The following is a 13083-nucleotide window of genomic DNA, read 5'->3' as shown; positions in this document are numbered from 1 at the left end:
TATCTTTAGGGTAAATACCCAGTAGTGCAATTGCTGGGTCATAGGGTAGTTCTATTTTCAACATTTTGAGGAACCTCCATGCTGTTTTCCAGAGTGGTTGCACCAGCTTGCATTCCCACCAACAGTGGAGGAGGGTTCCCCTTTCTCCACATCCTCTCCAGCATCTGTCATTTCCTGACTTGTTCATTTTAGCCATTCTGACTGGTGTGAGGTGATATCTCATTGTGGTTTTGATTTGTATTTCCCTGATGGCAAGTGACGTGGAGCACTTTTTCATGTGTCTGTTGGCCATCTGGATGTCTTCTTTGCAGAAATGTCTGTTCATGTCCTCTGCCCATTTCTTGATTGGATTGTTTGTTCTTTGGGTGTTGAGTTTGCTAAGTTCCTTATAGATTTTGGATACTAGCCCTTTATCTGATATGTCGTTTGCAAATATCTTCTCCCATTCTGTCAGTTGTCTTTTGGTTTTGTTAACTGTTTCCTTTGCTGTGCAAAAGCTTTTGATCTTGATGAAATCCCAACAGTTCATTTTTGCCCTTGCTTCCCTTGCCTTTGCCGTTGTTCCTAGGAAGATGTTGCTACGGCTGAGGTCGAAGAGGTTGCTGCCTGCATTCTCCTCAAGGATTTTGATGGATTCCTTTCTCACATTGAGGTCCTTCAACCATTTGGAGTCTATTTTTGTGTGTGGTGTAAGGAAGTGGTCCAATTTCATTTTTCTGCATGTGGCTGTCCAATTTTCCCAGCACCATTTATTGAAGAGGCTGTCTTTTTTCCATTGGACATTCTTTCCTGCTTTGTCGAAGATTAGTTGACCATAGAGTTGAGGGTCGATTTCTGGGCTCTCTATTCTGTTCCACTGATCTATGTGTCTGTTTTTGTGCCAGTACCATGCTGTCTTGATGATGACAGCTTTGTAATAGAGCTTGAAGTCCGGAATTGTAATGCCACCAACTTTGGCTTTGTTCTTCAATATTCCTTTGGCTATTCGAGGTCTTTTCTGGTTCCATATAAATTTTAGGATTATTTGTTCCATTTCTTTGAAAAAAATGGATGGTATTTTGATAGGGATTGCATTAAATGTGTAGATTGCTTTAGGTAGCATAGACATTTTCACAATATTTATTCTTCCAATCCAGGAGCATGGAACATTTTTCCATTTTTTTGTGTCTTCCTCAATTTCTTTCATGAGTACTTTATAATTTTCTGTGTATAGATTCTTAGTCTCTTTGGTTAGGTTTATTCCTAGGTATCTTATAGTTTTGGGTACAATTGTAAATGGGATTGACTCCTTAATTTCTCTTTCTTCAGTCTTGTTGTTGGTGTACAGAAATGCAACTGATTTCTGTGCATTGATTTTATATCCTGACACTTTACTGAATTCCTGAACAAGTTCTAGCAGTTTTGGAGTGGAGTCTTTTGGGTTTTCCACATATAGTATCATATCATCTGCGAAGAGTGATAGTTTGACTTCTTCTTTACCAATTTGGATGCCTTTAATTTCTTTTTGTTGTCTGATTGCTGAGGCTAGGACTTCTAGTACTATGTTGAATAGCAGTGGTGATAATGGACATCCCTGCCGTGTTCCTGACCTTAACGGAAAAGCTTTCAGTTTTTCTCCATTGAGAATGATATTTGCGGTGGGTTTTTCATAGATGGCTTTGATAATATTGAGGTATGTGCCCTCTATCCCTACACTTTGAAGAGTTTTGATCAGGAAGGGATGCTGTACTTTGTCAAATGCTTTTTCAGCATCTATTGAGAGTATCATATGGTTCTTGTTCTTTCTTTTATTAATGTGTTCTATCACATTGATTGATTTGCGGATGTTGAACCAACCCTGCAGCCCTGGAATAAATCCCACTTGATCATGGTGAATAATCCTTTTAATGTACTGTTGAATCCTATTGGCTAGTATTTTGGCGAGAATTTTTGCGTCTGTGTTCATCAAGGATATTGGTCTGTAGTTCTCTTTTTTGGTGGGGTCCTTGTCTGGTTTTGGGATCAAGGTGATGCTGGCCTCATAAAATGAGTTTGGAAGTTTTCCTTCCATTTCTATTTTTTGGAACAGTTTCAGGAGAATAGGAATGAGTTCTTCTTTAAATGTTTGGTAGAATTCCCCTGGGAAGCCGTCTGGCCCTGGGCTTTTGTTTGTTTGGAGATTTTTGATGACTGTTTCAATCTCCTTACTGGTTATGGGCCTGTTCAGGTTTTCTATTTCTTCCTGGTTCAGTTGTGGTAGTTTATATGTCTCTAGGAATGCATCCATTTCTTCCAGATTGTCCAATTTGTTGGCGTAAAGTTGCTCATAGTATGTTCTTATAATTGTCTGTATTTCTTTGGTGTTAGTTGTGATCTCTCCTCTTTCATTCATGATTTTATTGATTTGGGTCCTTTCTCTTTTCTTTTTGATGAGTCTGGCCAGGGGTTTATCAATCTTATTGATTCTTTCAAAGAACCAGCTCCTAGTTTCATTGATTTTTTCTATTGTTTTTTTGGTTTCTATTTCATTGATTTCTGCTCTGATCTTTATGATTTCTCTTCTCCTGCTGGGTTTAGGGTTTCTTTCTTGTTCTTTCTCCAGCTCCTTTACGCGTAGGGTTAGGTTGTGTACTTGAGACCTTTCTTGTTTCTTGAGAAAGGCTTGTACCGCTATATATTTTCCTCTCAGGACTGCCTTTGCTGTGTCCCACAGATTTTGAACTGTTGTGTTTTCATTATCATTTGTTTCCATGAATTTTTTCAATTCTTCTTTAATTTCCTGGTTAACCCATTCATTCTTTAGAAGGATGCTGTTTAGTCTCCATGTATTTGGGTTCTTTCCAGCTTTCCTCTTGTGATTGAGTTCTAGCTTCAGAGCATTGTGGTCTGAAAATATGCAGGGAATGATCCTAATCTTTTGATACCGGTTGAGACCTGATTTGTGACCCAGGATGTGATCTATTCTGGAGAAGGTTCCATGTGCACTAGAGAAGAATGTGTATTCTGTTGCTTTGGGATGAAATGTTCTGAATATATCTGTGATGTCCATCTGGTCCAGTGTGTCATTTAAGGCCTTTATTTCCTTGTTGATCTTTTGCTTGGATGATCTGTCCATTTCAGTGAGGGGAGTGTTCAAGTCCCCTACTATTATTGTATTATTATTGATGTGTTTCTTTGATTTTGTTATTAATTGGTTGATATAGTTGGCTGCTCCCACGTTAGGGGCATAGATATTTAAAATTGTTAGATCTTCTTGTTGGACAGACCCTTTGAGTAGGATATAGTGTCCTTCCTCATCTCTTATTATAGTCTTTGGCTTAAAATCTAATTGATCTGATATAAGGATTGCCACTCCAGCTTTCTTCTGATGCCCATTAGCATGGTAAATTGTTTTCCACCCCCTCACTTTAAATCTGGAGGTGTCTTCGCGTCTAAAATGAGTTTCTTGTAGGCAACATACTGATGGGTTTTGTTTTTTTATCCATTCTGATACCCTGTGTCTTTTGATTGGGGCATTTAGCCCATTAACATTCAGGGTAACTATTGAGAGATATGAATTTAGTGCCATTATTAGCCTGTAAGGTGACTGTTACTGTATATTGTCTCTGTACCTTTCTGATCTACTACTTTTAGGCTCTCTCTTTGCTTAGAGGACCCCTTTCAATATTTCCTGTAGAGCTGGTTTGGTGTTTGCAAATTCTTTCAGTTTTTGTTTGTCCTGGAAGCTTTTGATCTCTCCTTCTATTTTCAATGATAGCCTAGCTGGATAGAGTATTCTTGGCTGCATGTTTTTCTCGTTGAGTGCTCTGAATATATCATGCCAGCTCTTTCTGGCCTGCCAGGTCTCTGTGGATAAGTCTGCTGCCAATCTAATATTTTTACCATTGTATGTTACAGACTTCTTTTCTCGGGCTGCTTTCAGGATTTTCTCTTTGTCACTAAGACTTGTAAATTTTACTATTAGGTGACGGGGTGTGGACCTATTCTTGTTGACTTTGAGGGGGGTTCTCTGCATCTCCTGGATTTTGATGCTTGTTCCCTTTGCCATATTAGGGAAATTCTCTCCAATGATTCTCTCCAATAGACCTTCTGCTCCCCTCTCTGTTTCTTCTTCTTCTGGAATCCCAATTATTCTAATGTTGTTTCGTCTTATGGTGTCACTTATCTCTCGAATTCTCCCCTCATGGTCCAGTAGCTGTTTGTCCCTCTTTTGCTCGGCTTCCTTATTCTCTGTCATTTGGTCTTCTATATCACTAATTCTTTCTTCTGCCTCATTGATCCTAGCAGTGAGAGCCTCCATTTTTGATTGCACCTCATTAATAGCTTTTTTGATTTCAACTTGGTTAGATTTTAGTTCTTTAATTTCTCCAGAAAGGGCTTTAATATCTCCAGAGAGGGTTTCTCTAATATCTTCCATGCCTTTTTCGAGCCCGGCTAGAATGTTCAGAATCGTCATTCTGAACTCTTGATCTGACATATTACCCATGTCTGTGTTGATTAGGTCCCTAGCCTTCGGTACTGTCTCTTGTTCTTTTGTTTGTGGTGATTTTTTCCGCCTTGTCATTTTGTCCAGATAAGAGGATATGAAGGAGCAAATAAACTACTAAAAGGGTGGCAAAGACCCCGGAAAAATGCGCTGTAACCAAATGAGAAGAGACCCCAAATTGTGGGGGGGAGAAAGGGGATAAAACAGCTTCTGAAAAAAAAAGAAAAGAAAAAAGAAAAAAAAAAAAAAGAAAGAAAAAAATTTAAAAAATAAAACAAATAAAAAAATACAAAAAAGAAAGAAAAAATATATATATTTAGATGAACTAGTCAAAAAATGTTAAAAAAGAAAAGGGTAAAAGTTTTAAAAAATTTAGCAGAAGAAGAAAAAAGAAAAAAGAAAAAAAAAATTGAAAAAAGAAAAAAAAATTGAAAAAAGAAAAAAAAATTGAAGTAGCCGCAAGACTAACGAATCATGGGGAGAAAGCCATGAGTTCCGTGCTTTGCTTTCTCCTCCTCTGGAATTGCTCTGCTGTCTTAGGAATTGAATCTGCTTTCTCCTTGATAGATGAAATTCGTTCTGGCTGGATATTTTGTTGATCTTCTGGGGGAGGGGCCTGTTGTAGTGACTCTCAAGTGTCTTTGCCCGAGGCGGGATTGCACCGCCCTTACCGGCGGCCGGACTAAGTAATCGGCTCGGGTTCGCTTTTGGGAGCTTCTGTTCCCTGAACGCTTTCCGTAGAGTTCCGGAGGACGGGAATGAAAATGGCGGCCTCCCAGTCTCCGGCCCGGAGGAGCCGAGAGCCTGGGGCCCCACTCCTCAGTGCGCCCCCAGAGGACAGCACCCAATCACTCCCGTATCCCCAGCCTCTAGCCGCGCTCGGAGCTCACCCAGCCCGCGACCAGTTCAAGGTAACCCCGAGCTGAGAGTTCAGTCCTCGGCTCTGTCTTGGCAGCCGGCTTCTCCGTTCTAATAGCTGCGAGCTCTCCGACACTCTGACACCCCCGATCCTTCTGTGACCCTGCGGGGCCTGGGGCCACGCTGGCCCCGCGTGGGCTTCACCCCGGTTTAGCCCCTGGAGCAATGTCCCTCAGTGGAACAGACTTTTAAAAGTCCTGATTTTGTGCTCCGTTCCTCCGCCGCTTGCCGGGAGCCGGCCCCTCCCCCCGCGGTCTATCTTCCCGTCATTTTAGATTCACTTCTCCGCCAGTCCTACCTTTCAGAAAGTGGTTGATTTTCTGTTTCTAGAGTTGCTGTTCTTCTTCTCTTCGCTCTCCCGTTGGATTTGTAGGTGTTTGCAATGTTTAGATAAGCTATTGAGCTGATCTCCTGCTACCTGATGTAGTCTCAGGCTGCTACTTCTCCGCCATCTTGACTCCTCCCTCAAGAACTAGGTTTTAAACAATGCAGTCTTAACTCCAGACTGTGGGTTCCTAACCCATACTGTATACTAAGTATTATTAGCTTACTCTTAATTTTAAGAATCCTGAAAATCAACTTCTAACCTGTAAATATCTACTAGAAACACATTTCTCTGGGTTGAGACACTGTTTTCTTTTTCTATTTATTTATTTATTATGTATTTATTTATTTGACAGACAGAGATCACAAGTAGGCAGAGAAGCAGGCAGAGAGAGAGGAAGGGAAGCAGGCTCCCCGCTGAGCAGAGAGCCCTGGATCCTGGGATCATGACCTGAGCTGAAGGCAGAAACTCCAACCCACTGAGCCACCCAGGCACCTGAGACACTGTTTTCTTATGACCATCTCCTTAAATATTAAATACACTAAACTTCTGGTTTTTTCTAAGCATACCGATTCATGAGATCAGGGGCTATGCCAGATTCACTTTTTAATCCGCAGGACCTATCCTGGTACTCAGCCCAAAGTACAAGTATTCAATGGATAATGCACATAGAGGTCTTAACTATATGAGGATACTAGGCAAATGTGAATGTGAGTCTGTATGTGTAAGTATGTATGGAAAACAGATAAAATTAGTTTTGATATAAAGAGTGTATAAGAAAATGAAAGAAAGTATCATAGGAACAGATGAAAGAAATGCTCTTAAACTGATAATTTTTCATCCAAAAATAAAGCAAGAGAGTGTAAATAGAAAATAGTCCCTGCTGTAGGGGTACCTACGTGGCTCAGTTGATAAAGCAGCTGTTTTTTTTTTTTTCTTTTAAATTTTTGCTCAGGTCATGATCTTAGCATTGTGAGATGGAGCCCTCCCTTGGGCTCTGTTCTGGGTGTAGAGCTTTCCTAAGATTCTCTCTCTCCCCCTCTTCCTTTGCCCTTCCCCAGCTCACTCACGCTCTCACTCTAAAAGAAAAAAAAAAAATCCCTGCTGTAAAATATTGTGTCACTCTTGGGGCGCCTGGGTGGCTCAGCGGGTTAAAGCCTCTGCCTTCAGCTCAGGTCATGATCCCAGGGTCCTGGGATCGAGCCCCGCGCCGGGCTCTCTGCTTGGCTGGGAGCCTGCTTCCTCCTCTCTCTCTCTCTGCCTGCCTCTCTGCCTACTTGTAATCTCTATCTGTCAAATAAATAAATCTTAAAAAAAAAAAAATTGTGTCACTCTAAATACATAGCTGAATATATGGATTTGTTAGCTATAACTAAGTAAGATAATAATATATAATAAATAAGTAAACTATATGATATAGGACACATTAGGTTATGTATGATTTATTAGAAGGTGATTTGTATGATAAAAAAAGAAAACTTAGAGTAGCGTGGGGTGTCAGAAGAAGGAGCAAAATGTAAATAGCATGAATACTGTAGACTTCATGAAGAAGGTGAAATTTGAGCAAAGCCTTTAAAGCCTTTGAAGGGGTTATTAAAGTGGCTATTTAGGTATCTTCTTTAAACTTTGATTCTAGCCAGAGCAAAGTTCTAGATCAAAGATCTTACTGCAAAAGATGTCTAGCCTATTGAATGAACTATAGTAGGGTGAGTTACTTTCCCCATTTGCCTGTGATTATCTTGATTTAGCATTGAATGTTCTATGTATACAACCCCAGCAAATTAGGACAGTTTGTCACCCCAGTCCAGCACTGAGACCAGTGTGGCTGGAACAGAGGAGTGGAAAAGAACATATGTGATGATGTCAGAATGATAGTAGGAGTAATATTATTATTTTTAGAACATTGTAATAGTGTTTGCTTTGCAGTTTGGAATGAAGGAAAATGTAATCTGATTTTAAAAGATCATTCTGTAGTAGTACAAGAATGGAAGCAGAGAGACTAGTTAAGAGTTTAGAACAGTCATTCAAATGAGAGATTATGGTGGATGCTATATCAGATTTGTAGGGCTACCATAATACGGTACCACAAACTGGGTGGCTTTTTACAACAGAAATTTATTGTCTCAGTTCTGGAGGTCACAAGTATGATTTCAAGTTTTTGGTAGGACAGTGCTCCCTCTGAAACCTATAGGGGAAAGATTTTTCCTTGCTTTTTCCAGTTTCTGATGGATTGCCTGTAGTCTTTTGTATTCCTTGGCTTGTAGATATATATCCTGATCCTCTATCTTCACATGACTGTCATCTGTCTGTATGTATTTGTCTCTGTCTCCCAATTTCTCCTTTTTATAAGGTCACCAGTCATATTGTTAAGAGTCCACATGAATGATCTCATTTTAACTCGAGTTACTCTACAAAGACCCTATTTCCAAATAAAGTCTTTCTGAGATGCTAGGGGTTAAGAATTCAATATTACCTTTTGAGGGATACAGTTCAACCCATGACAGTTGTAGATATCAAATACTAGATGTATTTTGAAGGTAAAGCAAACAACATTCCCTGACAGATTAGATTTGGGAGGTGAACAAGAAAGAAGTGAATTGTATTCCCAAGATTACAGCATGAAAAACGAAAGAGTTGTTGTGATCAAGTGACACTGGAAAGGCTGTGGTTAGAATAAATTTAGAGGAAATATCAGAAGTTCAATTTCAAACATGTTGAGTTTAAAATATCTGTTATCTTCTAATTGAAGATGTAAAGTAGACAGATACCTAAGTTGTCAAGTTAGAAAAAGTGAGAATGGGAAAGAAGATGCTGGAGTTAGAAGATAATACATCAACTCTATTTTGAACCTAAAAATAATGTTAAGATTTTAAATTGTTAATACTTTATAATCCAAGAAACTGTATCTAGGAAGAAAATGATTGATGTAATTGCCAAATATTTTGGAAAACATTAATTTGGAAATGAAAATACCTATTTTAATTGAAAAAATAAAAATTTTGGGATAAAGTTCACAATTGCTTTCAAAATTTGAGAGTATAGTTACTGAAACTAACTATATAAAAAACTGTCATAGGAGCTAACATTGTCAGCATTTGTAATGGATGGCTCCTTAGAGTTCTGGCACACTATCTTTGGTACAGACTGGCATCATAGTAAATTAGCTTTTCAGTTTCTTTCCAATTCTTTTTCCCTTCCACACATACAACCTGTTTGTGTCTACTTTATTTCTATCAGGCTGGAGTAAATGAGCTGAGATAGAGGATGAGGGAAAATTGACAGGGGATAAATTCCTGACCAGCAATTATTATGTATTCTTTAACATGTCAAAGGATTCTTTTACATGTCAAAGCATGAACAGAATTTGTAATCTCCCAAAACAAAAATCCCATCTTGATTTGGATGAAGTTGAGAGGAATTTAACCTTTAGAAATTTATACTTGGATCTAACTTTTGAATACCTTCCAGTCATACTAGAATATCTTTCCAATAAAGATCTAGAATTTTCCACTTAACTATTAACTATATATTTTTTTAAAATTTTCCTTAATGAATTGATAATGGATTTGGAAATGGATAATGGATTTGGATATGGAAAAATTACAGATAGGTAAAAGATAATATATGCCATTAACTTTATTCTTAAACATTTTTAATGTCCTATTATAGGCTTTCTCAGCCTTAGAACTATTAACATTTGGGTCACATAATTCTTTGTCATGAGAGGCTGCCCTTTAGCACTCTCAAGCTGGGAACAATAATGTCTCGAAATGTCACCAGGTCTCCCCAAGAAGGCAAAATTGCCCCTAGCTTAAAATAATTTGTGTAATGGAAAGGCAAACTTTCTGTTTTTCTTTTTTTGTTTTCTTTTATCTTTCAATTATTTAAACTAGGTAGGAACTGCCATTTATACTCTTACCCGCCTCTGTATCCCCCTGCATTGTACTGATGGACTTTTGGAAGTCTTTTCAAAATTATGCAAAATTAAAGATCTAGTACGAATTAGTCTTTCTGGTTTCTTATTAACCATGATTCCCTATTAGTTAGCTCTTTCATATTTATTGGTGCAATGATAATGGATGTCTATGATAAACCCAAAGCCCTGTGAAATTCTCAAGAGCATTTTGAACATCTAAAAGAAAATTAAGTTTCATTAAGTATGGTTTTAAGGTTAAGTATATTTTATTCTACTCAAGTTCTTTAAACATTGGGGTTGTGTACATATGATAACTTAACCCTTTCCTTGGCTAGAACTTAATGCAGAGGGAATATTATTAAATCCCTTTCAGCGGACCAAATTATTTAATAACATTAAGTTATCAGCTACAGTTAGTCTTTAATTGGTATTTGTTGTTTGTTTCTTAATTTCACCTATCATATTATAGAAGACATTTTCAAACCCCAAACTACATACATTCCTATGTTATCTTCTTCAGGAATTAATTTCAAGTTAAGAAACACAGGGCCTTTGATTTGAAAAGATTACACAGACAAATTATATCTGGCAGCACAAAGCTAAACTGCATACCTCTAAATGGGATTCCAGGCTTCATGTAGGCTGTCAGTTCCATGATGGAGCTCTCAGAAATCCCTAAGAAACACAAGCAATTTTGCTGGTACTTGTCAGATAATGAGTTATCATCATCTCAAATGCCTGCTACATCCTAAATTGTACATCTATGCATTGAACACAGAATGTACCAGGAAAAGAAAAACAAACTCATTATGGTGATTAAAAAATAAAATATCAGTTTGTGCAGGAGAAGAAAAAGCAAATATTGTGGTAAGTAAATTATGGACACTTATTTTCTTAGTAATAAAAGAATCAAAATAAATTCAAATAATTACTATTAGAAAGAGAAGTTCTCCATCAGGTTTTTATGTATTTCCTGATAGAAATGATGAGGGCTGATTTGCTCCATTTCTAAAGTATGTATCTAATGGGATATAAAATAATGGAAGGAGGGTTTGGAATACATTTTAGATAAAATGGTAAAGAGGAGATTGAACATGTGACTTTTGAATGAAGTGAGTTAGCCACCCATGAGAAATTCTGAAAATCTGGAGATCTTCTGTCTCTTCAGGCAGTGGTAGCAGGAAGTGAAAGTCATTAGGCAAGATGGAGCTTAGCTTATGTCAGGAATATCAACTGGCCAATATGGATAAGGCAAGGAAGTGAATGAGTGAGGAGACCAACTAAAAAATTTAAAAAAGACTTGAGTAAACACCTTTCTTTTGTGTATTTGAATGACTACCTGGTAATTCCTTACTCAAATATAACGTCATTTCCTCCTTTCTTTGTGCTATTAATGCCTTATAAATTATATCTTTATATCAATTAAGTTTAATAGTACTATTTTTTCAATATTGCAATTTTACAGATACTGTTTTCTGCAATTAAAAAACCGTTAGAAAAATAGAGAACAAAATACATAATTGTAATTGATTTTATAATTCCCCTTATATTTACTGGCACTCTTTTTTTCATCATGTGGGTTTGTATTACTGTCTGGTATTACTTTTATTCCACCTGAAGAATATCCTTTGGTATTTCTTGTAAAGCAGGCCTGCTAGCAAGAAATTCAGAGTCTCTGTTTATCTGGTTATATGATTATTTTGCCTTCATTATTAAAAGGTATGAGTTTTAAAGTTCATTTTTGCCTTCATTTTTGCTGGATTCTTGGTTGACAATTATTTTTTTGTTTCATTTTGTTTTCTTTCATTTCAAATGTCATTCTGACCACCACCTCCTGGCCTCTATTCTTTAAATTTTACTGTTAATCTTAATAAGGCTCTCTTGTGCATAATGAGTCCTTCTCTTGATGTTTCAAAATTTTCTCTTTGTCTAACTCTTTCAACTATTTGTGATGTGTCTAGCTGTGAAAATTCTTGTTATTTTACTGGAGTTTTGTTAAGCTTCGAAGATGTTCAAAGTTTTGGTTTATTTTTAAATCTAATTCAGAAAGTTTTTAGTCATTTCCTTGAGTATTTTTTCTGCCTCTTTTTTGTCTGTCATTTTAGAACTATCATACATATATCAGTTTGGTTTTGTCCCACAGATCTCTACAGCTCTGCTCATTTTATTTCTTTTGGTTTTGTATGTTACCTTGGAATACCTCTATTGATCTGTCTTCAAGTTCACTGATCATTGTGATCAAATCTACTATTGAATCTCTCTCATAAACTTTTCAGATATTTATGTTCAATTCAGGAATTTCTATTTGCTTCTTTTTTCATGATTTTTATCTCTTTATTGATATTATTTATTGCTAGGTTGTTATTATATTATCCTTTTATTCTTTTAACAATAGTGTCCTATAGTGTTTTGAACATATTTATCATAACTGTACATTGTCATTATTTTAAATTCTGATTCTTAGGTAACAAGCCAGGTTAATGCCACCCCTTTAAGAAGCTTTTATAATAATAGAAGAAAGTATTTCCTTTTTTTTTTTAACCACAATGTACTCAAGAAAGATTTCTTGAGATCTTAAATATGGATTTTCCCCTGAAATTAATTAATAACTGTTATCAAAAATAGGTTCATGCCCTAAGTAAAAAGAAACAATTAACTAGTTTAGGATAATTAATTCCTACATGTTGTATACTTTTCAGGGACTACTTATATATGCCAATATTCCTTTGGCTGTCTGCCAAATAATGAGCTACTTTTTTTTTCTTAAGTTTAGCCATATTATCAGAAAACTCCAAGCAATGAACTCTATATTAAACAGTGTATGCTCTCCTAATTATTTTCAACTCAAACATTTTTGTTTTACCACCCATAAATTGAACTTCAGAAAGTATTTGCTTGTTAATTTGCTTTATTATATATTGTTTTAGGTTGCCTTTTAAGATTCTTTTTAAATCACCAGTGTTTGGTAGGTACTTTAGTTTTAAAAATTGTTAATTAGTGCTATCACAGAGATTCTTGTGTATTATGTCATATTTATCAATACATAATGGCTGAGAAGTTATGGGGACCTGAAAAAGGTATTATAGATATATTTGCACATAGAACAGGAGAACAGTGAGATTACAGAAGAGGTTCAGGATTGAGGGAAGAGAATAGAAATGATAGAAAATCTAACACAAAAGGAAACTATTGTCAGCTGGCTGAGTTCTGCCATATCACCATTCATGTATTGTTGGATATCTGGGCTCTTGAACAAGCAGGACTTCATCAAGATAAAAAGTTTTTGCATGCAAAGGAAACAGTTGACAAAATCAAAAGACAACCCATAAAATGGAAGAAGATATTTGCAAATGATATGTCAGATAAAGGCTAGTATCCAAAAATCTATAAAGAACCTATCAAACGTAACCCTCAAAGAACAAGTAATCCAGGTAAGAAATGTGTAGAAGATATGAACAG

This window comes from Meles meles, chromosome 3, assembly GCF_922984935.1.
Source record: "Meles meles chromosome 3, mMelMel3.1 paternal haplotype, whole genome shotgun sequence".
Lineage (NCBI taxonomy): Eukaryota > Metazoa > Chordata > Mammalia > Carnivora > Mustelidae > Meles > Meles meles.
The sequence above is the reverse complement of the archived record's forward strand: the minus strand, read 5'-3'. Positions refer to the sequence as shown.